We start from the raw sequence: 26,837 nt of genomic DNA on the forward strand, positions 1-26,837 counted from the left end.
AGAGGGTACTGTGCTAAGCAAAATAAGTCAATCAGAGAAAGACAATTATGATTTCACTCATGTACAGAATTTAAGAAACAAAACAAAAGAATATAAGGGAAGAGAGGGAAAAACAAAATAAGACAAAATCAGAGTGGGAGACAAACTATAAGAGACTAAACTCTAGGAATAAACAGGGTTGCTGGAGGGGAGGTGGGTGGGGGGGATGGGGTAACTGGGTGATGGGCATTAAGGAGGGCACTAGGTGTAATGAGCACTGGGTGTTACATACAACTGATGAATCACTAAACTAAACCTCTGAAACTAATAATACACTATATGTTATTTAACTGATTTTACATAAAATAAAACAACAACAACAACAACAAACATCATTCTTCCCTGAACATTGTTGACACTGCCGGCTTGATGGTTTTAATAGGAGTTGAACAGTCTCCAAAAAAATACCCGAAAGATGAGTTCTACTAACATGTTTTGGTGAATGAATTAGTAAAAATCAAGGCTGCTTTGTGCTGAAAAGCCCTGGTGACATTCCTGAGGCATATGCACTCTTTTGTATTAATGTTTACATTAACCCTCTTAAAATCCGCAGGCAGGCACACTAAGGTCCATGTGTCCTGCTGGATGAGAGTATGCTGCAATACTTTCCTAACATGGAAAAGGAGGAGATGCACTAAATATGATGTCCCAACCACAATGTTATTAGACAGCTGGCTCTCAGGTTTCATCTGCCTCTAATGACATTTAAACACACCAATCCATGCACGCACGTGCACACACACACACACACACACACACACATGCATGATACAGCACACTCCACCTGTATGTATAAAATGACCTGCCATATAAGGTGCTTATTTTTCTTTATAAGTTAAGATAATCATAACACTTTTTGGACCCAAGGATTTCTGTATCACTGTCAGATCATATGTCAGACTGTGTGTTGTGGTCTCTAATTTATGGGGCAGGGGGAAACCCAATATGGCATCTAGACGTTAAGTCTTAAAAAGACTGGCTGTTCACTCAAATCAAAAAAGGACATTAAAAAACAAAACCCCCCAAACACCTAAGCCAAACTTCAGAGATACTGATTAAGTAGGTCTGAGTTGAAACCATAGGATATAAGTATTTGTGCAAGTTCCTAGCTGTTCAGCCACCAGGTTTGGAAACCCTGGGCTAGAGCAGAATAGGCACTGCGGCAGGGCAAGGGGAGAACAGGCTGAGACTGGCTCATCATTTTCTTGTTGAGGATTTAGGGTGGCAGCAGAAATGTGCCCAGTGCACACTCGGTGAGGTCTTGCACAAACTTAGAAGTGAAGATGCAAAGCGTGCTCACTTTCAAGCACCTATTTTGGAGAGCAGGACTGCCTCCCTCATGAGCTGGTGAGAGGAGAGACGGTATGTGTGGGGCACAGAGAGGAAGGAGAAGCAGCCAGGTAATGTACCTACAGCAAATGAGAACCCGATCATAATCATTTCAGAATGCTGCAAGAATGTACTCTGAACTCAAGGTCTGAGAAGATGTTTGGTGTTTAACATGTGAGTCATCATGTGTCAAAAGAAAACGAATAGAGTTGGCCTTCAGGCACAAAGAAGAGGCTGTAGGTAAGGTTACCTAAATATGCCAAAGGAGTCTGGAGGCAGAAAAACATGGTGGGTTATAAAAGGAAGAACAGAGTGGAGGGGGAAAAAAAAAAAAAGAAAAGAAAAAAATTCCATTCCATCTGTGCAGCTCTGAGCCTAAAACATGGCAATCTTTATTTGGAAAAAAGTTAATGAAGATTATGGAACACGAAATGACTTTTCATCAACTTATTTCTCTAAAAGAAGCATGAATTTGCATTTTCATTGAACTGATCAAATGTTATCTAAGAATTGCTTAATTGCCTTAATGGTTTAATTCTATTTGCTGCCAATCTGATTAGCAAAGTGTGTGTCTGTGTGTGCGCCCGTGTGGGCTGGCACTAAATGGGAGGGTGAAACCTATTACTGAAAGAACAGCAACGTGGAGCTGGCTGGCTTTTGGTTAATTGAGAAACCATGAGTGGTGTGAGGAGGTCACCGTATCGTTTATTTTAATTTTCTTCTCTCCTGTCTTCCCAGTCACTTGTTCATCTCAGGAACTCGCTTTAGATTTGAGACCGCTAAGAGCATGTGTTAATTTGGGTTAAGGAGAAGGTGAGCCCAGGTATTACCGCCAGTGTAGCAATTTAATAGGAATCTGGATATAATTTTAATAGATCCTTTGAGTCTCAGTCAGACATAGTTAATATGGATTGGGGAAACACCTTATAGAAGTTAATACATACATTAATCTCTTGGGAACTTGCAACAATGCATAGCCTAAAAGAATAAAAATAATCTCTTCCAACCTGCACAGGAGTGTCTATTGATAAAAGCCCTAGAATCACTGCATTGGGGCAGGGTAAAAGCACCAGACCTCGCATCAGGAACCAGTTCTGACCTTGGCGGAAGTCACATTCTGTCTCTGTGTCTCAGCGTTCTTAACTTCAAACTGCAGTGAGTGGCTTTAAATTTGTTTTTGAAAGAGGCCTTAGGTCTCATAAGTGTATCTCAGGACCTGCCCAGGAAGTTCAAGGGAAGCTGGGCAGAGGAGATTCTATGCCCGGTTCTGAGCTCCCCAATCACCCTCTCATTTAACTGTACTTTGATCAGTTTGCAGTATTGATATGCTAAACAAGATTTGGGTTGGAAAAAAAATTTTCTTTGTTAAAAGTATTAGATAACCACTGGAATAGATGAGCTCTAAGATTTCTGTACAGTTTTAATAAAGTCTTCCGTATGGGGGCGCCTGGGTGGCTCAGCTGGTTAAGCATCTGACTCATTATTTTGGCTCAGGTCATAAAAGCCTCTTGACTTTTAATTTCGGCTCTAGTCATGATCTCATGGGTCTTGAGATCAAACCCTGTGCTTGGCACTCCACTCAGCAGGGAGTCTGCTTGAGATTCTCCCTCTTCCTCTGCCCCCCCACCCACCCACCTGCATGGACTCTCTCTGTCAAATAAATACATGGCTACTAAATAAATAAATAAATAAATAAATAAATAAATAAATAAATAAATAGACTTCCCTCAGAACACCCTGTTTCTTCTGCAAGGAAAATTCATCTTCCTCTTCACAACCTTCTGAGCTCCAGCTTCCTGAAGACTTAAACCAAATGCATCTTTTCTATGAAACCTCCCTCAATAGGAAGCTTTGCTACAGAGGAGGCTTCTTTGCTGGAAAGCAATTCTGTGGCCAAAGAACACACTTTCCTAAGCTGAAGATACTATGTAGACCGGTGATTCGGTCAGGGATCCTGGGTGATTAAGGATAAAAGTAGACCCAGGACAATATACATGTCAACAGCCTTAATAAGTTCATTTCTTTTGATGCAGCAACAGCACTCACAGAAATTTCTCCTAACAAAATAATGAGAGATACGTACAATGACTTACTACAGGAGACTCATCTCCACATGGCTGATAAAGTGGTAAGGGTGAAAAATTAGAAAAAAACTAAATGCAGAAGCAAAAGTCAAATACATGCACAACAACAGTTAAACAAACTTCATACTCAGAAGTAACACATAGTCATTAATTATCATGTTTTGGAAAAATAACTCATGATGCGGAAAGATGCTGATTATATAATGTTGAGCAGAGAGGGCAGGGCATAAAACTATATACAGAATATGCTGACAGTGCTGTTATTCATTATATCTACTCAAAGGAAACATAACAAGAGTAGTAAGTGATTGTTCCTTTAATTTTCTTCATTACACTTTGTGTTTTTCAAAACTTAAAAATACTTTTTGCTATTACTATAATAAATAGAAGTGATTCTGAGTATCTGGCAAAGCAGCAAACATGTCATCTGTTAAAGTAAACATAAAAGCGATTTTGTTTCCATCAACTTTCTCTAATTCTTCAACCACATGATACTTCTGAAACGATAAATGTGTGGGGAGTCTAAATCTACTACTGTAAGAACTTTGAAGACAAGAGTCTCAAATGTCTAAAGAAGCTGACCTTAAGTAGTGTGAGGGAAGACTCCTCTAGAAACGGGTTCTAAGTTCCACCACAGACTAGCTACAAGGCTCAGAAAATAGTGTCATGCCATTTCGTCTTTTGCAAAGGAAACACATGCATCTTAATATTTTTTTCTATCCCCAGTGTTTAGAACACTGGAAGTTATCAGTGATGTATGTTAATTATTGAGTGGACCGACAGCTATAAGGGTGAGTAGAAAGATGGAGTGAATGAACTATAATGAAAGACTACGGAGAAAGATGAATTAAAGTCTTAGGCTTCTTGACTCAACTCTTAAAATGTATATTATGAACTTGAGGCCACCAAACTTGAACCTTAAATAGGAAGTAGTCTGTGTTCTTTTCTATCCTTCCAAGCTAAGGTCATGGACCTTCACAGATGCCATCAACAACTGAGACTAACACCAAAAGGAAAACTCAGATTTCACAATTAAGTTATGAACTGGGATCACTGTCTACAAAGGGGTAGTGAAAGTCAGAGTGGGAACAGCTGAGTTGGAACAAAGGCAATCCGGTAACATTTTGAGGATCAAAGACAGCAGACCAAGACTTCACTGAAAGAAATATGCAGCAGGGAACAGTATTCAGGATGCAAACGGGAGCTTCAAACCCAAAACACAACAAAAAAGCAAAATCTATAAAGGGCATCTGGCCTGAGATAGAACTGAGGTTAAAAAAAAAAAAACAGTGAGGAGTAGGAGTCAACATTCCAGAACAACATGGACAAGATTCCCCAAATAACCTCAAAGATGTGGCCTCAGCTGAGTATGAGGTAGAACAGACTGAAACAGCTCATCTTGGTCATCCAGGCAGGGTGTGACCAGAGTAAGACACTCATTTCTTGGAGGCCACCAGAGAGATGGATATATGCCATATGGAAGCACATAAGATCAGTGATTAAGCCCCATCTTAAAGGACCCCTAACTTGCAACCAGGGCATAAAAAATAAAACGAGGCTGTCTGCTATTCCCATAAACTCCCAGTTCTATTTTATGAGCAGGAAGCAGAAAAACAAGAGAATTCTTTAGCCTTCATCTTTCTGGTTATCAAAGCTTTTCTGAGTTATGCCACCAGCTATGACTGCTCTCTTTTACACAGTGAAACCATTTCTAAGTGAGTAGCCTAGTAAATTTAGAGAAGTAAACTATTCTTGCACATGTCTTCAAGTTCTATAATGGAAGATAAATCCTGTTAGCCTGGGCATGGCAAGGTAATTATTCCAACTGCTATATTTCTGTGGAACAAACAAAACCATTCCTGGCTTACACATTTCCTATTTAATGGCAAAGGGAAGAAATACGGGGCTCACCATGCCCAGAGCACCGGCTGTCACAGACCAGTGGCAACAGAATGGAAGAGAGGCCTGGTCAATTATTACCCCTGGATATCAAAGTCCTCTGGGCTGCATGTGGTCATATCTGCCTGTCCAAACCAGCCTGTAATGGAATGGTGCTGAGCGAGAAGCAAAGGGAAAACTATCATGGTAGGAACATCAGGGCATTTTGGATGCAAAGCAGAAGCTTATCTTTTTTACTGTTGCAGCTCCAGAGAAAATCAATTTTGACACAGAACTGCCACTTTACAAGCAAATAACTATACTTTCCAATAACCTAATCTGTGCAAAGCCTACTGAAAATTCCCCAAAGAACCAGTAGTTAAAACCTCCATTAAATCAAAGGGTTTAATATGGGAAGGGAAGAGAGGATGTAGTTTGACTTGGGAATGTAATGGACTCAGTGGGAAAATAAATATGTTGTTTTATGTGTACAGTTACAGAATATGAGAACACGGCATTCATTTCAAAGGGAATTCTCTTGCTGTGCAACTTATTCCTAAACAGATGTGATTTTTGCTTATTCAAAAACATTTAGGTAACAATTACAGCATAATAAATTATAATTGCCATCATCTTCCAGCTACGTAATGCTTTCTATGCAAACACAAAGAAAAGGCAATTACGCAGAACCGTAAAACGCATATTCAGGTAGGTTCTGCAACCTAGATTCGAATAATCTACATTATTCTCACATAAACACTGCATTGTGCCTCATATATATCCTACTACGGAGTGTGGAAACTACCTAGCAAATAACTAAAGTTTGTTAATCACCGGCTCAAACAGTCCCCAGCAGGCGAGTTTTTGGGGTAGTAGGAATGCCTTCCAGCCCTCAGATAGCTTCCTTGAGAGTCTTTACATCTAACGCTCCACCGTACACAGCATCAAGCCACTGACCACCCAAATGCAAATACTCCAAAGAGAGGTAGAACATTATGCAGGTAGCATTGTTTTTTACATCTGAGAATCATTAAAATACCGGATTTTGGATAGGACAGTGGGCCGAGGGCAGGGAGGGGTAGGACACTAATTAACCAGACGCTCTGATGGCAAGAAGGATGTGGAAGGGACAGTGATTCTGAACAAAGGGCATTAGTGTGCAATTTGAAAGGGAATATGACCAGTAGGATAGGGCCAAAGAAATGTTTCTAACATTCACGTATTCGTCCAGACCCCCACCCCCTTTGTAACAATTTGTAATTTCACTTGGGGAAAGAGTTCAAGCATGATGATGGAATGGAAATACCCTCATTCTGACAAAGGATTGTCCTTTATCTTTCAAATTCACTAGGAAACATCTCGGGTGGGTAGAATGATGAGTAAGACAGTGGACAGCTTGTCCTCAGATGAACAAGCTTTTTCCAAGTAACCGATAAACCAAATGAACGGATGAAAGTGGGAGTTAAGAAAACTGTTTTACTTGTAGCTACTACTTCCTAAACATCCTGTCTTAGGAAGTGGATAAGCCGTCCTTAGCTCTACACCACACAACATCCATGCCACCGTCATCTATGGAGTACCTTCACATTCACTCGTTACAGTAGCCTCGGGAAATAAAACGAGGAGCACACAGCTTCCTTACCCTTGAGAGGGTCACAGCCTACAGGGGAAGACAGTGATGGGAACAAAGCACAACCACATGGACAAGGCCAGTGCTCTGATGAGGTCTGTGCAAAGGATAGAGTAAGAACAGAGAGGAGACCAATATGCCTGCTCAGAGGGGTCTCCAGAGGACTTTGCAGGGTTGTTCATTTGAAGGATATGAAGGTACTCGCTAAACACACAAAGAAGAGAGAGGGGATGGCATGTAAAATAGCCTCTTCAAAATGAAGATAATGTGTCCGTAACAGTGCTTTGGTACCCAGAAAGTGCTTTACATCGATGACGTATGTATATCATTAACAGGAAGGTGCCCAAAGGGTTGACAAGTGTCTGTGTGGCTCTTTTCCTCAGAGGAGTACCATTCTGATTGAGGCTCCACCGGAGCATTAAGTGACCAATTTAAAGCCCATTTACTAACAGAGCATTTTGAAATTCCTTCTCTAACTGAAAGATAACTGTCTCACAACCATGACTAAAGAAAACTGGAAGCAACTAGAAGAAGGTACCTGTGCATTTCTTTAATGTCTCATTTGCCACTGCCTTTCACCAAGGCCACTCAAATCCCTATCCCCTATCATGCACCGTATCCTTTATCTGGAAGTTCACACTAGCACTCAATTACTCTTTGTGTAATGGAGAACTTTAAAAGAAGAGGAAAATTTTGCCTCCTGAGTTGGTGACATGTCTAGAATATTGGGGCTGATGGTGTGCTTCCTGAAACGCTTTAATCAATTCTGACTCCTGAAGCATGCACGTGCTTTTACATAATCACAAGAAACTCTAAGACCTAAAGTCCCACTAGTGAGTGATGTTGAGTGGCTTGATCATGCTTTCCCACAAGCATTCTGGATGAGAATGTGTAGCAGATGAGGAAGACTTTGAGTAACTAAAGTCTGTGTAGGTGATATGACCATTTTAGGTCTCAGGACATGAAAAAAAGATTTAAGAACGAAACTACTTGACTAGAGACTCTAATTGGCAAGGACTCCTATCTACACTTCCTAAACTGAGCATGATGCCTGGCATAAGGGGAACAGTCGATAAATATGTTAAAGTAGTAGAGATGAGCTTTTGAGATATCCAAAGACTACTGGTATGTCCAAAAAAATCAATTCTTAAGTCAGAAGAAATTGACAACATATAGATAATGTAAATTGGCTAAAAAAAAAAAAAAAAATCAGTGCTAAGTCCTGAACCAGGCTGAAAAATCTTACCACACAAATAGCCACCTTCTAAGTGTGAATGACGTTTTTGTTTATACTGCTTGACCTAGGAGAGTAGGGTGGCTTGCCATTTGGACCAAACAGTTCACCAGGCTCCATAATATATTCATAAAATAATTTCTATTGCCAGATCATCTCATTTTTCAAGCTTACTAACCTATCTTGTTCACTGGGATGGGGCAGGAGCACCAGAAGAAGGCTACATATGGATTAGAATGAGCCATATCACTTCAAGAAAGCCTCTCCTTACTTAAGCTTCAATCCGGTGCCTTCATCTTTCACCAAAGGTCAGACCTAAGACACCATGGATGTCATGTCTGAATTTTCCAGTATTCTCTAGCTGAGGACACTACCAGATATGTCCTCCAATCACCCCCTAAAAACCCATGGGATTTTTATAAGAGTTTAGAATAAGGCAAAAATAAACTGCTTCCCTCCACCCTACTCCCAACACCAAAATAAGGAATTAGGTATCCTTTTTTTTTTTTTTTTTTAAGATTTTATTTATTTGAGAGAGAGAGAGAAGGTCTGGGGGGGGGCGGGGAGGACAGAGAGGGGCAGAGGGAGAGGCAGTATCTCAAGCAGGCTCTATGCCCAGCCTGGAGCTCACTCAGGGCTCAATATAGGGCTTGATCTCAAGACTCTGAGATCATGGGGAGCCTGGGTGGCTCAGTTGATAAGTGTCTGCCTTCGGCTCAGGTCATGATCCCAGGGTCCTGGATCAGGTCCCACATCGGGTTCCCTGCTCGGCGGGAAGCCTGCTTCTCCCTCTGCCACTCCCCCTGCTTGTGTTCCCTCTCTCATTGTCTCTTTCTCTCTCTGTCAAATAAATAAATAAAATCTTAAAAAAAAAAAGACCCTGAGATCATGACCTGAGCAGACACCAAGAGTCCGTCACTTAACCAACTACACCACCCAGGCGCCCCTAGTTATCTTTTCTGAAAACAGGAATTATCACAGTCTTTCATTGTCCGAGCTGCCAGAAACCTCCACCCCAGCATCGATTTTATCAACAATCTCAGCAACAACATGAACATCGCAAAGTTCTTACTCCTTCCATTCGGTCCTCACTTTTATTCCTATTTTATTAAAATTTCCAATTGCTTCAAATGCCTTCTTGAAAGCCGTGGGGTAAAAATAACTATAACAGTAAATAAAAATATTATTTTACATATTTCTCCAATTTGTTCACATATTATTTCTCTGTTTAGTTCAAATGTAGGAATACAAAAGGTCATGCCAAGTGCATTTTTGTTCTCTATAAGCAAATAAGAGGGCTGATTGTCAAAGATGATGGAATGTTCAGCCATTGTAAAGTAATTTCCAATTGTAAAAGAAAACAACTTTTTATAATATTCCACTGGAGAAATGTATATTTAGTATATAAATATATCAGCTAAAGATATAAGATATGTATGTGATTTCATACAGCAATTATCATACACATGAATAAAGAAAATAGAGCAAAATTAGACCACCTGTCTTCTGCTTAATGATTTTAAAACCTAGAGGTGAGACCGTTTTTTCAAATTTATTTTAACTGCCTATTATGTTTGGTTAAGGAGATTTTTATAGCAACACATTGAAAATATACACACTGTGTAATGACTTTGCTTCTTGGCAGACAGCATTCTCTTAAAAAATCTAATTTATTAGAAGAAATACTATAGTCATAACTTAATGCAGAAGAATCCCAAATGGGCAGGTTAACATTGTCAAAGGACTGGATACCTGAACTGGGATGTGGGAAGTAGAGAAAAGAGGGACAAAGGAAGGTTAAACTGATCATACCGCAAATGAGGGGCAGGGAAGTATTTACTTTCTCACTGGAGTTACACTAACAGTGGTCAGTAGAATCTACATCAAACATACTTATAGTAGAAGTCAAGCGTGAGTGACCAAACTGAACCTAGATAGGAAAATAATTAGAATCCTCCAAGCAATGTGAGAACAGAAAAGAAATTATTCTTATTACTGACAACAAGCATCATTTCCAGATTTAAGACATGCTTCCTCTCCAAGCCTGTCTTCCCTGATCTCCGGAATGGAAACATGAAAATCCCAACTGACTCTAAGTCATGTTGAGTGCCCCCAGTAGAATACTATCTGGGCAAAAAAAAATTTTTTTAAGGTTTTATTTATTAATTTATTTGTCAGAGAGAGAGAGAGTGAGCACAAACAGGGCGTAGCAGCAAGCAGAGGGAGAAGCAGGCTCCCCGCCCTGCACAAGGAGCCAGATGCGGGGCTGGATCCCAGGACTCTGGGATCATGACCTGAGCCGAAGGCAGACACTTAACTGACTGAGCCATCCAGGCACCCCTGGGCAAAAATGTTATATTTAACATCATTAGTAATTTGTCTTATGGCCTGAGAAATTATTTTCTCTTTTACACAGAAAAACATAAACATATGATCACTGATAACAGAGATTCTGAAAGTTAGTGCCTGTTCACCTATAACACATGCTTTGACAAATCTCTTGTGATAACTTGTATGAATGTCCTACATCGCAACTCTTCATATGTAAGGTCTGTCACAAATTGCTGGTTTCTACAACTCCCTGAAATCTTGGCTTAGTTTAGCTCCTTTGCTAATATGGTGCAAGACTTGGAATAATGTCATTTTCCTCATCAGAGACAGAAGTTTATGAGCATAGTGTTAAATCACATACAAATATGCAGCCCCTTTTATTAAATTTAGTTTTCCCACTCTGAGACTCAGCATATACTGGGGAATACATAGGCTTTATATGTTTGCTTTACCTATAATAGAAGTGTGCAGATACTTCTAACATTTAATCTTTTTTTTTTTTTTTGCTCCAGTCAATAAAAGGGAAACTTTATTGAGGCCCCAGACGCTTGGGGCTCGGGCAGGAGGCTGCCCTGCGAGCAAAGGAAGAGGGGCCTTATTTGACCTTCTTTTTGGGGCACAGGTTGTTGGTGTGGCCGCACTTCTGCTTGCGGCAGTTGACAGCATGGGGGTGCAGGCGAGCGTAACACTTGTGGCAGATCATCTTGTCACAGTTGTATTTCTGGGCCAGCTGGCGGAGGGAAGGCTCGATGATGCCACCCTGGAGGCGAAGCACCAAGTGCAGGGTGGACTCTTTCTGGATATTATAGTCTGACAGAGTACGGCCATCTTCCAGCTGTTTGCCCGCAAAAATCAGACGCTGCTGGTTAGGCGGGATGCCCTCCTTGTCTTGGATTTTGGCTTTGACATCTCAGTAGTGTCACTGGGCTCGACCTCGAGGGTGATGGTCTTGCCCGACAGGGTCTTCACAAAGATCTGCATCTCTGGGTCTGTTGGCGCGAATCCGCAAGGCCGCCGCCACCAAACCACTTGACCACCTCGTTGAAGAGAAAGAGCTCTAACATTTAATCTTAACTACTAGTCTCACCTCTAACCTTGACAGGTTAAAAACTGTATCTCTAACCTTCTTCATGAAGACAAAAAATGGGAATGAATTCTAATAGTGGCTTAGCAGGGAAGTCCACAATTACCTAACCCTCAATACTCCAACTAACTCTGGACTTGGACCAAGACACTTGACCTTTATGAGCGTCCGCATTTCTTAATCAAAAAGGAAAAGACATAGAAATCCTAAAAGTTCTGTGAAGGAAGATTCTTCTCCATTCCCAATGTTCACTTCTCCGTTCTCTTCCTCCATACCTACCCCCAAGAATATTGGCAAGAGGACTCAAAGAATGACCTCTTAATGTTTCTGTGTCAGGTAGAAGCAGCAGTCCCCATCACATTCCACAGTCTTTCCAACAAAGTAGGTTATCAGTAAGCCTTTGCAGAATGAGTGAATGAATGAATGCATGCAGGAAAAGAAGTGGGGCCACAGGGATCAGAAGTTTCCTTCCTGGTCTCAGAACACTCTCAAGGACAGCACAGGATTCTTACCAGATTACACCCACTTAACATACCTTTGATCACATGGGCAGTGACTCATTTTATATCCACTTCAATTTCTGTCAATCCCCCATGTTAACCTATTCAAATGAGGACTTTAAGAGGACTCTTAAATGTTTTGTGCTTGTGTCGAGAATTCTGGAATACACGAAGCTCCTTTTGCATCCATGTATCACACACGAAGCTTTGGAGTCTGGCTAATTTTCACGTAGCTCAGAATCTGTCTTAGTAACACTTTTAAAATGAAGAGACACACCCAGTGTTCTGATCCTCTGCCTTTCTACCCTTGAAGTGACAGCAGTCTCTGCTGGGTCCTGGGCAGATTAAAAGGTATGCCCCACGGATTGCATTATCTCTAAATCATCCATGATGTATTACACTTAGTTTAAATGAGTGAGTCCCATTTGCACAATTGCCCTATTAATTTACTCATCATTGATTTACGCCACTCTTGCTGGAGATCTTCCACCAGACCCCTATTTCACGTGTATCCGCACGAGCTCAGTTTCAGTATTTCACTTCAGACCTCCCTATCTCATTGCTCTTCATTTGTCTTCATTTATCCATCTTTTATCTGCATCCTCCCCTGTTCCTCCCTCTGCTGCCTTCCTGCAGTTTCTTCTTGCTTCTCCTCCATTTTCCTTCTCCTTTGGTCTTCCTCCCCTCTTACTGAAGAGCACCTAATAAATCTCCAATTAGAGGTTAGCAATCCAGAGAAAAGAAATCTCAAGGTGAAGAAATACAGGCGGCACAAAGCACTTATAAAAGTCAGGAAGATGGGGGAAAAATGTTCAGACTGAGATCTAATCAGAGGGTTTCAAGTATTAAACTGTTAACAAAGAGGACACCTTTGCTAAGGATCTTGTAATAAAGATGGCAAAAATTGCGTCCCTCTACCACCCTGGAGAAGCTTTGTTTTTTCCCCCTGTATCTCATCTTTTAGAGACTTACTTTACTCTTCAGCTAACAAGGCAAGGACTCCCCTCCTTTGGTGGTAGCCAGAACCAAATCAACAGAACATCTACGATCAAAACACCACTGGGGCGATCTAAGGGCTGAAATATGGCCATTATGACAGTGGTTTTTGTAGACAGGGTTGTAAAATCCTCATTACATTAATTTTTTTTGGTCAGACACCAAACAGTCTTTTTGTTGTTGCTGTTGTTGTTTTTTGAGATGACACATTAAAGTCATTGCTTGTGGGCTCCCTTATCCTTCTCTCCATCCTCCGTCTCAGAGACCCACTTGATTCACTTGTCCAAACAAAAACTAGCAGTGATTTTATGCAAAAATATATACAATAAAGGCATAATTAAAAATATCATTAAATACAGATATTACTGCCTTCTCCCTACCTCTTGTGGGTGAGGATGTTATTGTTAATTTTGCTTTTAGAGGCTTTAATTATAATATCTGGAGAGAGAACAAGAAAAATGTGGTCACCAAAACAGTAAGCTGATGGGAAGAGCTATGTGCTTATTTAATTTCATTACTTACAATAATCTGCTCATCAATTCAATAATATCTGAATTACTTGGCTTTTTCTTAACTGGCGCTTTAATAAGAAATACTGTACTTGTAACATTCCTAAAGCATGTAAAGATATGGAAGTAGGTTGCAAGTAAATAATGTATCCTGATTACTACGAGCCTCTGCGGCCAACGGCCACATACCACTCATCTCTGCAACTCGAATGCATAGCACAACAGATGAATGAGGTAGAAGGCCAACCAGAACCTTGACAGACTAATCCCTACTCTCTGAACATTTCCCTAAGTTCTGAACCTATTCATGAAGCTCACCGGGGTTTAAGCAGTATAGAGCTTCAACCAATCTCATAAGGAGAAAAAACAGAAAGGCAATACTATGCAGAGCGGTGACAAAAAAGAAAAAGAAAGAAAGAAATTAAGGCAGACAGCATTAATAGTCAAGCAAGGGAAGTTTCCACCTAGTAAAAATAATAATTTCCTTATCTTGTATTCTGAATCTGGAAATTAACGTAAAGATCCCGATTCTTATCAAGGAACAAAGTGGTGCCAGGAGTTTTTACCACATTGCCTTAGAGAGAGGCCCCCATGATCAAAGCTCTGTTTAAAGAAATCAGTAATTAGGCAGCTCCTGTGTCCACCTCTGGATCTCCCCCTTCTTTTAAGATGCTGTGGCCGGACCTTAGCACTAAAATTTTAAGAAAACTTGGATTCTATGTAAATGTTATTAAAGTGGTGTCCTGTGGCAAAATAAATGAACTGACAAATACATTAGCATTATGTATGTGGACCCAGAGCTAGGAGGCCTTTATTCAAATACTCAGAAGATGAACAAATTTGGTCTCAGGCTCACAGAACTATAAGGGCTAATAGAGATTTTAGGAAAAATCTTTTCTAGTCTCCTAAGGGATGTTACTTTTGGGCCTACCCTTTTCATTTACACTCAGTAACATAATTAAGCATTTTGATACATTTTAAAGACAACTATAATTTTCTCTTTAAACACAGTATTAGTATTTTAAAAGATCCTAAAAACTTCACTAAGATTCCTCTAGCTTAAGTTGAAAATATTTTTCCTCAGAAACACGTCTTTAAATAAGTTCTTTGGAAAATAAAAATCCTCATATTCTACCCACTGTCATAGTATTTTAGAGTTGAAGGGATACTTGAACATGTCATTCCTGTGTTTGGTTCTGTTGCTTTTAAAGACTTTATGAGCAAGGGTAGAGAACGGGGTAGCACGGAAGCAGGACTCTGGCCTCAAAACTCCAACTTAAGGTAGGCCTGCTTCAAACTGATGCATGTATCTGTTTTACTAGAAAGTCTTCCAGAGGTAAGCCTTCAACTCTCCAGTGTCTAGCTATTGCTCTTAGACCAAAGACCAGAGTCCTGCAGCTGGCGTACAGGCCCCCCGGGGGTTTCTAGCCTTAACCCCTTACACTCTGCAAGGCACTCTCTGACGCCTGCTGCCTACACTCCGTCCTGCCAGGACTGCTAGTACCACTAACCCAGGTTCTTTCTTGTTTCAGAGTCTTTGAACCTGCTGTCCCTTTGCCCAAAGACTTAGCAATCCTACCTTTTCCTGGCTAACTCCTACTCACCCAACAGGTGTCAGCTCAAAGGTCATCCCTGAGCTGGTCCACACTCCCAACCCCTTAGAGCATCAATTCTACAGCAACCACCACAACTTTGACTTAGTAATTCAAGGTTGTTTCATATAGGTCTCCCTGCTGGCAGGTAAGCTCCACTGAATCTTACTCTGGGCCTAAATCACAAAAGGGGCTCAATAAATATTTGAATGAACACATGTGCTAATGGAGGGTACTATGGGTACACAAATGTCAAGAGACAACTATCAATATTAAATACCAAATAAACGTCAATTTATGACCCAGATCAAGACTTTTAAGGAATTTCCAAGAAGATATCGTGACTTGGAAGCAGCCAAATAAGACTTCAGAGATAGAATGAGGAAGGTAACACAAACAGGTGTCAAGAATGATGCTTACTGATGAACTATTTTACATGATTGAGCTCATGAAATAAATTGTCTCCACAATTACGTTGCTCCTCATTTCTAAAGATGAGAGCACCACAGTAAATGGCAGAGTTAACAGTCCCCTTTCTGTCTGGTCTGATTCCAAAAACAAAAGGGTTTGCACTGTATAATGCCGTCTTGCCTACTGTAAAACACGCACTGTCCCAATGAGGCAGCAGCACCAGAGCTGGGCTGTGAAGGGCAGACAACGTGTTTGGTAATTACTAAGTGGGAGATACACTATGTAACCACACAGTCAGTATGGGTCCCTGGAGATTACACAGTATTGGCAATCTGAATGGGAATTTACTACTTTATTTCAAATATAATTCCCATGTTGCCTGAAACGTTAAGAGCTTCAAACAGCAGAGAGTTTCATAAAGAAGTCACCCTCTCTGCCCACTTAAAAAAATCAGCATGGCTCATACTATGCAATTGTATTGTTAACTGCTGCCAAGTCACACTATCTGATTATTTGTGCCCATGAAGGCAAGCAACAGACAACAGTTCAATTCAACCAAAAGGAAACAGTATTGAATAAACCTAGCACACTCAGAGGAAAGAAGCCCTCTTTTGCCCTCTTCAAATCCTTACACGTGAGGAAGCAGATAGGCGTCCTCAGTTTTTCTCCATAGTGCTCCAGGTTTTCAAAACAAGCCTGGGCCTTCTGAATCTTCCCCAGTGTTCTGGTGCCAAGCAGCTCTCCTTTCCAGTGCGGCACCATAGACTGAGTGAGCGAGCCGCACTTGATCTCCATGTCGCAAGTTATTCTTTATCAGTTTCATCTACTTTAAAGAAGGTGGGGGGGAGCCTGGGTGGCTCAGGTCATGATCCCAGGGTCCTGGGATCGAGTCCCGCATCGGGCTCCCTGCTCAGCAGGGAGCCCGCTTCTCCCTGCTCAGCGGGGAGCCCGCTTCTCCCTCTGCTTCTCGCTCCCTCTCTCTCTCTGTCTCTCATGAATAAATAAGTAAAATCTTAAAAAAAAAAGGTGGGAGAGTTTCCTCAAAAACTCACAAGACTTTGTAAAACAATGTGAAAATCCCTTACAACCTTCTGCTTCTCTCCTGAGCTTCCATGCTTTCTTATTATTAAGAACCATCCTGAAAAGGCCAAGAAGAGGTGTTCAACCTCAACTATAATCTTTAAAATGCTAATAAAAACAAAGAAGATTTTTTTAAACCAATGAGGCTGGCAAAATGAGGGGAACAGGGAACTGCTGAAATTCTGTACGGATGAATATGCAAAGAAATGGTCCCTTCCCAACACATGTAATAACATTAAAACATGCATAGGCTTTAACCTAGCAATTCAGCTCCTAGGAATTGACCCTAAAATGATCAATGGGTGAATGTGACAAAAGGAAAGTACAAGGACATTCATGGCAGCCATGTTATTAAAATGAAAAACTGCAAACAATCTAAATGTCCATAAATAGGGAAATGGTTAAAAGTTATATGACGCTATACTATGCAGTCACTAAAAATTACTATGGAGAAATGTATTGATGTGGGAAAATGTCCACGATTTATTGAGCACTTAATACATAACATGCATTGTTACATGTATTATTACTTGTTTTGTAATGAGCATATAACTTTTATTTAATTTTAAAATAAAAACTGTATATCTAACGTGTACATGATACTTTGATATACATATACATCATGAAATGATTACTAAAGTTAAGCTAATTAACATACACACTTTCTCACATAGTTACCATTTTTCTGTGTTTGTATGTGGTGAAAACACCTGAAATTTCTCTTAGTAAATTTCCAGTATGCATTATTACTACCTACTGTCATCTGGTTTCAGATGTATTCACTCCTGAGAGACACTACCCAAGACCTATAAATATGCAATCAGATAAACTACTGGATTTTGATATACTAGCAACAGTCGGCTTTCCTCTTAGAAAGTTAAGATAGAAGTTTCTGGCCCCTAATTAAGAACACTCACAATCTACCTTCCTTCCCTCGATTCTGTTGTGCTTTCTTTTTTTCTTTCTGAAAAGAAATGTGTTTTACTTTAAAGTCAGTCCACCTCCTTGCACCTGACCCTTTTCTTTTCCTTTTGAAAGCTTGAGAAACTAGAGCTTCCAAATGATTCTTTTTAAGTAGAGACTGCAAATCCATGCCATGTTAAATTAATTGTATCAAACAAATGTTAATAGCAAATTTAAAGGACAAATAAAAACCTAACTCACTAAAAAGGGTTCAGAATGCTACAGAATATAACCAAATATAAGTATGTTTTATTTACACAGACATATACCAAAGTGAATTACGTATGCTATTTCTTAAATTCCAAAAGACCCGTTCTTCTACATTTCAACATCTCTGAAATTGAAATGTGCCTTAAAATCAGTGGCATAGTTAGCTTGATTGTTAGTGCATATTCTTAGTGGTACATAAAATAATGTTGCATCTTGCAGCTGATGGAAGCTTCAATTAGAGGAAAGGCAGTTTTATCACCACAACAGTTAATCCTTTGATGGTGAAGGGAAGGGCAGATAAATCAAGTATTAAATGCTATCAATCCTTCCTTTCACAAAACAAAACAGACACAAAAGAAAACCATTACTATTTCCCCCAGGTAGAGCGATTTCGCCCACCCCACCCACAGATAAGCCAGTTTACACAGAAACATGCACACTGAAAACACAGCCATATTAATTTTTTGATTCAAAGCAAAGCTAATATTCTGAATGGTGCCAACAGTAGCATTTTCAGGATTCAAAATCCATCTTCTACCCTTACTATCGCACACAAATGACATAAACTTCTCATCAACAGCATAAAAAATTCATATTCTGTGTATATAGCAGCTGCTATGTTAGGTTTATGTCAACAATTGGTCTGATTTTTTAATAGCATAAATGTTTAAAGAGGTAGCAATTCCTGTAAAATATCTGTGGGGATACTGAAAGCTGATAAACGTCACAGGAGAGGCTTTTCTCGAGGAGGAAGCAATTCTCTGTTATTTTATCCTTCTTCATCCTCCATTCCTTCTCTCCCACAAAACCCCTCCTCATTACATTCTGTCACTTCTATCAGCTAAATATGGCAAGTGTGGCAGCCTTCTTCCAGTGGCCCCACGCCCCTTCTTCACAGAATTCATGAACACACAGTCACAGTTCAAAATTGGAGAGGAAATTAGACACCTTTTGTGAACTCAGGTGAATCCTAAATTTTTAGGTCTAAAGTTCTATGATTTGGGGCGCCTGGGTGGCAAAGTCCTTAAGCGTCTGCCTTTGGCTTGGGTCATGATCCCAGGGGCCTGGGATCGAACTCCGCATCGGGCTCCCTGCTTGGCAGGAACGCCGCTTCTCCCTCTCCCACTCCCCCTGCTTGTGTTCCCTCTCTTGCTGTCTCTGTGTGAAATAAATAAATAAAATCTTAAAAAATAAAATAAAATAAAATTCTATGATTCTACAATATTCTTTTTACCATTGGGGCCCACTTTTTGAAAAAAGGAAGCCCCACAAGGGGCCACAGTCACCCTCAATAAATCTCTCTCTCTCACACACACACGCACACACAGTCAGCAATGAACACTGTTCCAAGAACTCTAAATAAACATTAAACATTACACTTTAATTTTCTATCTACATATCTGAACCCCAACAATTTGTATTATACTCTCTGATGGATCTACGGTGTTTGTTCTGTTTCTTGTTGTTCTTTAGGTGTGAGAGAGCAGTAAACAGAATACACAGTAACACCAGCTTCCTCAGTGGAACCTAAAGCTTAAGTGACACAGCCTTTGCAATCTTCCCTCTGTACCAACCATATAATGTAACAGTAGTCTTTAAATACTTAACGTATATCATCTGCTTATTAATACGGTATGTAGCTCTGATTCATTACTCTGAATCTTCAAAGCATGAAACAAATATTTGTTTAAGACAAATTACCCACATTTGGTAACTGTGATAGAAAATGCGAAGTACATTTTAACACACAAAACAGAGCATAGTAGTTTTGTTCTCTGTATGTTAACAAATGTTAAAGGCAGGTCTTCACAATTAACCCTGCTCCTCAAATCTTGCAGGTTTTCAAACTGCTGGTCACTGTCTGTTCTGTGGAATGTCTTCTGTGCTCCTCTTCACCCCCTCACCTTAACCCCAGAGGAACAACTCCCTCCAACACTTGCGGTCTCTTTTACTCTTTGCCGTGAGATGGTCAGAACAAGGGGCCGTTGCTGGGCCATGTGATGGAGTAGCTGTGATCCTTCCATTGCAAGTCATCCTTTCTCAGATGGGTTTCTCTCTGTCCTGCAGATACAGCCCAGGTTAGGCTGCCCTGTGCTTCTGATGCATGCAAATGGCCAGCAAGTGGACTGCAGGCCCAGACACATCCCTGGAGGGTATCAAGGTATAAATTATGGCAGAAGGTTAGGAGGCACCACTTCAAGAGGATCTTGGCAGCCTCTCCAATCCAGCTTTTGCCTGACTAATCTGTACTTTAGGAATTATTGGGTGCTTACCCAGACACAGTAAAGCAGTGAAAAAGCAGTGAATTTGTTTCTTAGTTCTCATTCCACTCATTCATTCACTCACTTATTCATTCTCTACACACACACACAGGTAAACAGATAAAGATATAAGGATACAAATGTGAATACAGAGACACATGGACACATTCTGAAGATCCCTAAAGGGGAAAAGAAGTAGACTCCTAATAGGTACATTGTATTCTTTTCAAATTTGATCAAAAATACCTGTAGATTATTGAGTAAACTTAGCTGGTAAGTAACATCAAAGAAAGACTAAGAGATCCTCATCATGTGTATAAAACCATAACATGCTTCTCAAAATGTTTCCTGGACTAATAATGTGTCAATCTAATATATCCGGCGGTGGTGGGGGTGATATGTGGAGGAGGGTGGGGTAGGGTGTCTTTGCTTGGGCTCTTGAAAACCAGCTGTCCAAACCTCATGTTTATTCTCTGTTCTCTTGCTCCATTTCTGAATCCACAGGTCCTCTCAAAGGTTTACCCTCACTTATTCCTAAGACAGTGAGCACTCTTGCTCATGAAGACAGTGCTGAGAGGGCAAATGAGGGACAGACAAGATGTGAGAGTCCTAAAGCTTCAAGTGACTACCATTTATTGAGCACTTCTTATGTGCAGACCTGTGATAAGCAACTAATACATGCTACTTCATTTAATTTACTTCTCACCATGACCCTGTGAAGTGCACATATCACTGTCATTTGATAGGTAAAGAAACTAGGGGTCCGACCGCCAAAGCAACTCGCTCAAGATCATAGCTATATAGCAAGGGCAACAGCTGACGTTTCTCGCTGCTGTACTCTTCAGTTCTCACTGAAGATGCACAACATTTTATGTAAGAATAATTTTACAACAGGAGGTAGCAACAGATGGCTCCAGCCAAAGGTGGTCCCTGGCCTGCTTAATCCGTGGACATGGTTAAAGCTGGAACTTCTGGGGTGGCATGTTCCTTCTGAACAGGACCACAGCTCCCCTCAGTCTTCTCCAAATTGCATTTTCTGAACCAAGGCAAGCCAAAGTGCCATCACCTGTCAAACGTAGCAGTTTCTTCATCTTAGTGTGTAGCTGAATTACCAGAAACAAGGAATCTTTTAAATAAACTCTATATCCTGTCACACAGAAGGCTGATTCTTTTCTGGGCAACATGCATTTGAACCTGATTAAATTGCTGTGATGAACTTCAGAGTTGAGACTGCCCTTGAGCTGAACATCTATCTGATCTTTAATTCCACTACCCACTCATTTCTTGCAGAGCTCACAATTCTCTTGGTCCCACTGGAGAAGGCGCGTTCAGGTTCTGCATCAATATGTTCAGTGCTGAATTCATTTCTGTAGGGAGTCCAGTACATCTGAACTTTCCAAAATCATTTGGCCCCCATTACTGGTAAGCACTGCTCTTAAACAGGTTGTAACTCCAGCTAATAGGCTCCATAATCATAGCTGAATCGAACAAAAGGGTCCAGGAGAGAAAGCCATCCGTCATTTTTATTCCCATCAAGTAAGCTGCAAAAGGCAGAAACTTTCCGATTTCAGAATCTCACCGTCTCAATTTGATCAGACAGGAAGGGGGACGGAAGGGAGAGGTCAACCTAAAGGTGGCAAAATCCTCTGATTTAAAATAATAGACTTTATTGTAAATATAACTTCGGACAGAAATAAATCAAGTTCCAAAGAAATGAATTTGAGTCTTGACAAATTTCACCTGAATTGTCGGGAGGCCAGAGCACTTTAAGAATCTTCCTTCCAAAGATGAACCTGAATACTTATCAGTATGGGGTAGAAATGTAGAAAAAGTGACTTTGTTGACAGATTCACATTCTTCTTTTGTCTTTTGTCTAATTGATAAGAAATCAGAGAAGTCCATAAACTCCTAAAACAATGACAACAATGATAATACCCCTCCGGGATGATTTTCGGGACTTCCTCGGGAATTCTCAGCTTTCCTTCAATGACAATCTTATCTTCAAATTAAATTATAAACATGAATTGGCATAGTTGGTATTTAAACATCAATGCTTTTTAAAGATTTTATTTATTTATTTTTGTGAGAGAGATTGCGTGAGCACAAGCGGGGGGGGGGGGGTGCAGAGGGAGAAGCAGACTCCCCCTTGAGCAGGGAGCCTGATACAGGACTTAATCCCAGGACCCTGGGATCATGACCTGAGCCCAAGGCAGATGCTTAACCGACTGAGCCACCCAGGCGCCCACATCAATGATTTTAAAAATGAATCATTAAAAAAAAAATGTCTTCTACAAGATACCACTACTACAATGTACAAACATTCACATTGAGAAGCGGAGGTTACTGTGCTGTGCTTGGTAAGATCAACTTGGTTTAATGTAGAATATAACAATCTTAGATTCTTGAGTAAAGAAAACAGGGGAGAAAGTGTCCACAAATGTCTGTAATGTGCTCAGATCCACCTCCTGTCCAATGGTAAGTTCAGATGTACTATGTTAATGAGGAGTGGTTCATACCCACGATCACCTGCAACTTTGCCAAATGCCCACTAAGTATCTCTAATGCATTTGTTTGGCAAAACAAAAATAAATAAACAAAAGACAAAGGAAATCTAAAAAAAAAATCTCAATCTTTTCACCAAAATGAATAACTTATTTTTTTCTTGTGTCTTGGCAGAAACTGCTGCCCCATGCTCTGCCTCCACCTCACCAGGGACACTTGCCTGAGGAGATGGGGACGGGGGTGAGGGGGGAAGGTTAGAAAAGGGCCTGTGGGAGCTCACCCAGGCAGGTCACTGGGATGGGTAACTGGTGAATGGTGATGCTGAGGAAGTACTAGTGTGTTAGTTTTTGAGCTGTGCATAATAATCATAGGCTCAGGCGCTCGCTGCCAGAAGAAAAGATATAGTTGTTTGGTCTCTTAACACAAATGACTGTGTTATCCTCTCTCGTCCGCCTTACCCATGTGTGAGTGGATATATGTATTTTTCTTTAAATAGTCTCTACAACCAGCATGGGGCCCAATGCAGGGCTTGAACTCATAATACTGAGATTAAGACCTGAGCTGAGACCAAGAGTCAATCAACTGAGCCACCCAGGCACCCCTGTAATTTTCAGTTGTATTTAAATGTCCTACTTCTTTGCAAAAGGGGTCTAAAGTTTGACAGATTCCATCAATAAGTTAATGTTTAATAAGTTAATAAGTTTAAAAAAAATCTCCCTATTTCAATTAATAAAAAAATTTAAACCTTAATATTTCTTAACCTGTTGATTTGCTTTGCTAAAGTACCCTGCTTTGTCTTATTGTTTTGACTGGAATTATACTTAACTATTCTTATAACCCATTTTAATTAATGAAATTGTGTTGGTGTGCCTGGCTGGCTCAGTCGGAAGAACATGTGACTCTTGATCTTGGGGTCGTGAGTTTGAGCCTCATGTTGGGTATAGAGATTACCAAACAAATTTTTAATAAGTGTGTAAATTGAAAATGATGTGTACTGTGTGCATTACATCCCTGCGATCCATGAAGGAGTAAGTGTGGCTATGGCTGAGGAATTTTTATCAGGACACCTAGTACCCAAATAAGTTCTTCTGCAGCATCAAACATGAGCTCAGTAAGAGGATGCATCAAAATGTCTTTATTGAACACTAACTGTACAACACAAAAAGTTTAGCAATCCTGTCTGGAAAAACAAAAAGTAGGCAGGGTAAGGACATGGGAGAAAACCTGATGAAGGACACATTTAGCACATACTCACCGAGAAGACATAAAGCTCATGTCATGGATGTCCTGGAGGACATGGCCATGTCATGCGGTGGGGACTAAATACAGAAGAACATGGGTACGGATGAGAAGCTGGAGGCCTGCATTCCCTTCCCAGGAGCTCCTGAAGCTGGCAGAGCCTTGGAGGGCTGTCTTTTCAGGTGCACCCACCCCCGGAACAGTGACTCCCTCAGCCAGCAACTCGCTAGTGCTCACGGAACAGGAGCGGAGCTTAAAAGCAAGGAAGCGCTCAGCAAACACAGTAAAGAAGCAGAGAGGTGAGGGTGTTCATAAATAACATATTTTTTAACGCGATACTGGTCTTTGCTCTTTTTAACAGATATTTCGGTTTCTAACAAGACTCTTCACCTTGTTACTGACATTTCACCCCATCGCTTACACAGTCTGGGCTCTGACCTATAAAAAAGCATAGAAGTCTAGAATCTGTCTTGCATGCATCGTCTTTGCAAAGACCTTTTTCTCCCTTTTAAGGGAAAAGATTGATGGATCTGTTTATCTTTCTCTCTCTTTCAAAATAAAAGCTACCCCTATAGTACTATCTTCAGTAAAGCACTGTTGTTGCAGGCCTCCATCAGGAGAGCGCAGGGGAGCCTGAGAATGTTAGCATACTTTAACGCCATGTCTCTGAGTGCAGTTCTATGTTACAAAGAGTCCACATCAAATCGAAGGGTTTCCTCTCACTTCCGATCCTTAGTAAAGCCTCTTCTGTAGCATTTAGCAGTCTGACCACTCCCTGATCAGGTTTCTTTGGAAAGTCCCTTTATCTACCATTGTTTTATTATTATCATGATTGAAGTCTAGTTGACACACACATTACATCGGTTCCAGGTGTATAGTGATTCGAGACTTACCATACATTACGCTGTGCTCATCACAAGTATAACTACCACCTGTCACCGTCCCATGTTATTACAAAACACTGCCTACATTCCCTTCGCCGCACCTCTCATCCCCGTGACTTATTCATTCCATAATTATAAGCCGGTACCTCCCACTGCCCATTCTTATTTACTCTTCTCTCATCTCTCTGAAAACTGTTCTCTACACCATGCCCTTCCACCCAGTAAAGAAGAAATACTCAAGAGGTTCTATCCTTCTCTACCTGCACAAACGGACTCTCCTGAGAGCTTCAATCCATGCGTCTAAGGAGGTAATTTTCCAGGTTTTAACTCCAGCTTTGCTCTCCGAGGTCTGGCAGCCAGTTGGCCCCTGGGCAGTTCCATCCTAGGGGCCCCTCACGCTCTGTGTATATTGTAATAAAAATTCACCATGGCCCTCCCCGCTCTAAACCAGTGGCCCCAACACCCCACCTCCAGCCTTCGTCTCACTTACAAACCCAAGCAGATCTCACACCACAAACAACTGCTCACTGACTATTCCGAGAACACTCTGCTACCTGCCGGTCTTCCTACCCATTTCATGTCTCTTTGCCTGGTGCAATCTTAACTATCTTTTAAAGGCCAATTGCCCAAATTTCTTATTCAGTCTGATGAACTTTTTTTTTTAGAAACTGAAGCCTGTTATTAACCTTTTATACCACTTACGATAGTCTATCTTTTGTCATAATCATTTGTGGGGTTTTCTTATTTAATCTACAAATAAGGAGGGTCTGCCTTCAAGAGACCTACACTCTGCAAGCTGTTTAGTCTGGAGACATTTATGAAATTGGATGAAATGGTCACAAAACATGTTTAGAGAAAAAAAGTGAAGACTGCTTAAGTGGGATCATAGTCATCTGATGCATTTGTACAAATATGGGATGGTCTTATTTTGTTTCTTTTAAAATTAATATTTTTGGGAATTCTTTTGAATGTTTTACATGCATGTTCTTTAAAATACTTCACGTAAAACCCCTTAGGCTCTGAGCTATTTGCATCTCCAGTGATGATCACAGAGGCAGGTACTCAAATGTCAGAAAAGTGAAAGGAGAAAGGGAAAGCAGTAACATTTCAAAATGACAACTCTGAAACTGACTTGAGGGAAGGTCCAAACGTAAGCTACAGAGATGGAGGCTAGAGAGACTCCTTAATTACTTGAAACTTTCTCAGATAAAAAAGAGGATGTGTGTGTATGTGGGTGTTTGCATTTTTTATCATGGTAAAATATATATAAAACTTAACCATTTTAACTAGTTTTAAATGTATAGTGTCATTAAGTACATTCACCTTCCTATATAACCATCACCAACATCCACTCACAGAATGTTTTGTCATCCATAAAATGAAACTCTGTATCCATTAAATAATAATGCCCTACTCCCCCTTCCCCAGCCCCTGGCAACTTTGTCTCTAGGAATCTTACGACTCTAAGCACCTCAGGTACATGGAATCATACATTTGTCCTTTTGTGTCTGGTTTATTTTACTTAGCATAAGGTCTTCAAGGTTCGCCCATGAGGTAGCATGTATCAGAATATTCTTCCTTTTTAAGGCTGAATAGTATTCTGTTATACAGATATACCATACTTTGTTCATCCATTCATGTGACGATGGACGTATAGGTTGCTTCCCCCTTTTGATTACTGTGCATAATGCCGCTATGAACAAGAGTATACAAGGATCTGTTTGGGACCCTGATCCCAATTGTTTTGAGTATATACCCAGAAGTGAAATTGCTGGATCATAAGGTAATTCCATATTTAATTCTTTTAACGAACTACCAAACTACTATTTTTCAAAAAGACATATTTATGATCTCTGGGACACTTAACCTCTTCAAGCCTTCATGGCAAACGTGTGAAATGGGACATGGATTGTATCAGAGGTCCCTTACCTCTCTAACACTCTGACTGTAAAACTTAGATCTATAAACCCACCACTGACCTAGAGCCCAAGCATTATCAACCTGCCCTGCGCCCCCAGAACAGAAAGAGCAAACTCAACTATAGGAAACCTCTAGAGCACAGAATAAGAAGCCCTTTCAAG

At 40.6% G+C, this 26,837-nt stretch overlaps 1 protein-coding gene and 1 pseudogene across 2 annotated transcripts in view; both read right to left on the bottom strand.

Annotated features, from left to right (window-relative positions):
- Window positions 1-26,837, bottom strand: part of AUTS2 (activator of transcription and developmental regulator AUTS2) — a 1,114,656-nt gene that overhangs the window by 443,354 nt on the left and 644,465 nt on the right. The window lies entirely within an intron of this gene.
- Window positions 11,121-11,506, bottom strand: LOC114214343 (ubiquitin-ribosomal protein eL40 fusion protein pseudogene; annotated as a pseudogene).

This window comes from Eumetopias jubatus, unplaced genomic scaffold, assembly GCF_037043125.1.
Source record: "Eumetopias jubatus isolate StellerSeaLion01/CBP00866 unplaced genomic scaffold, mEumJub1_p1.0 scaffold_12, whole genome shotgun sequence".
NCBI lineage: Eukaryota > Metazoa > Chordata > Mammalia > Carnivora > Otariidae > Eumetopias > Eumetopias jubatus.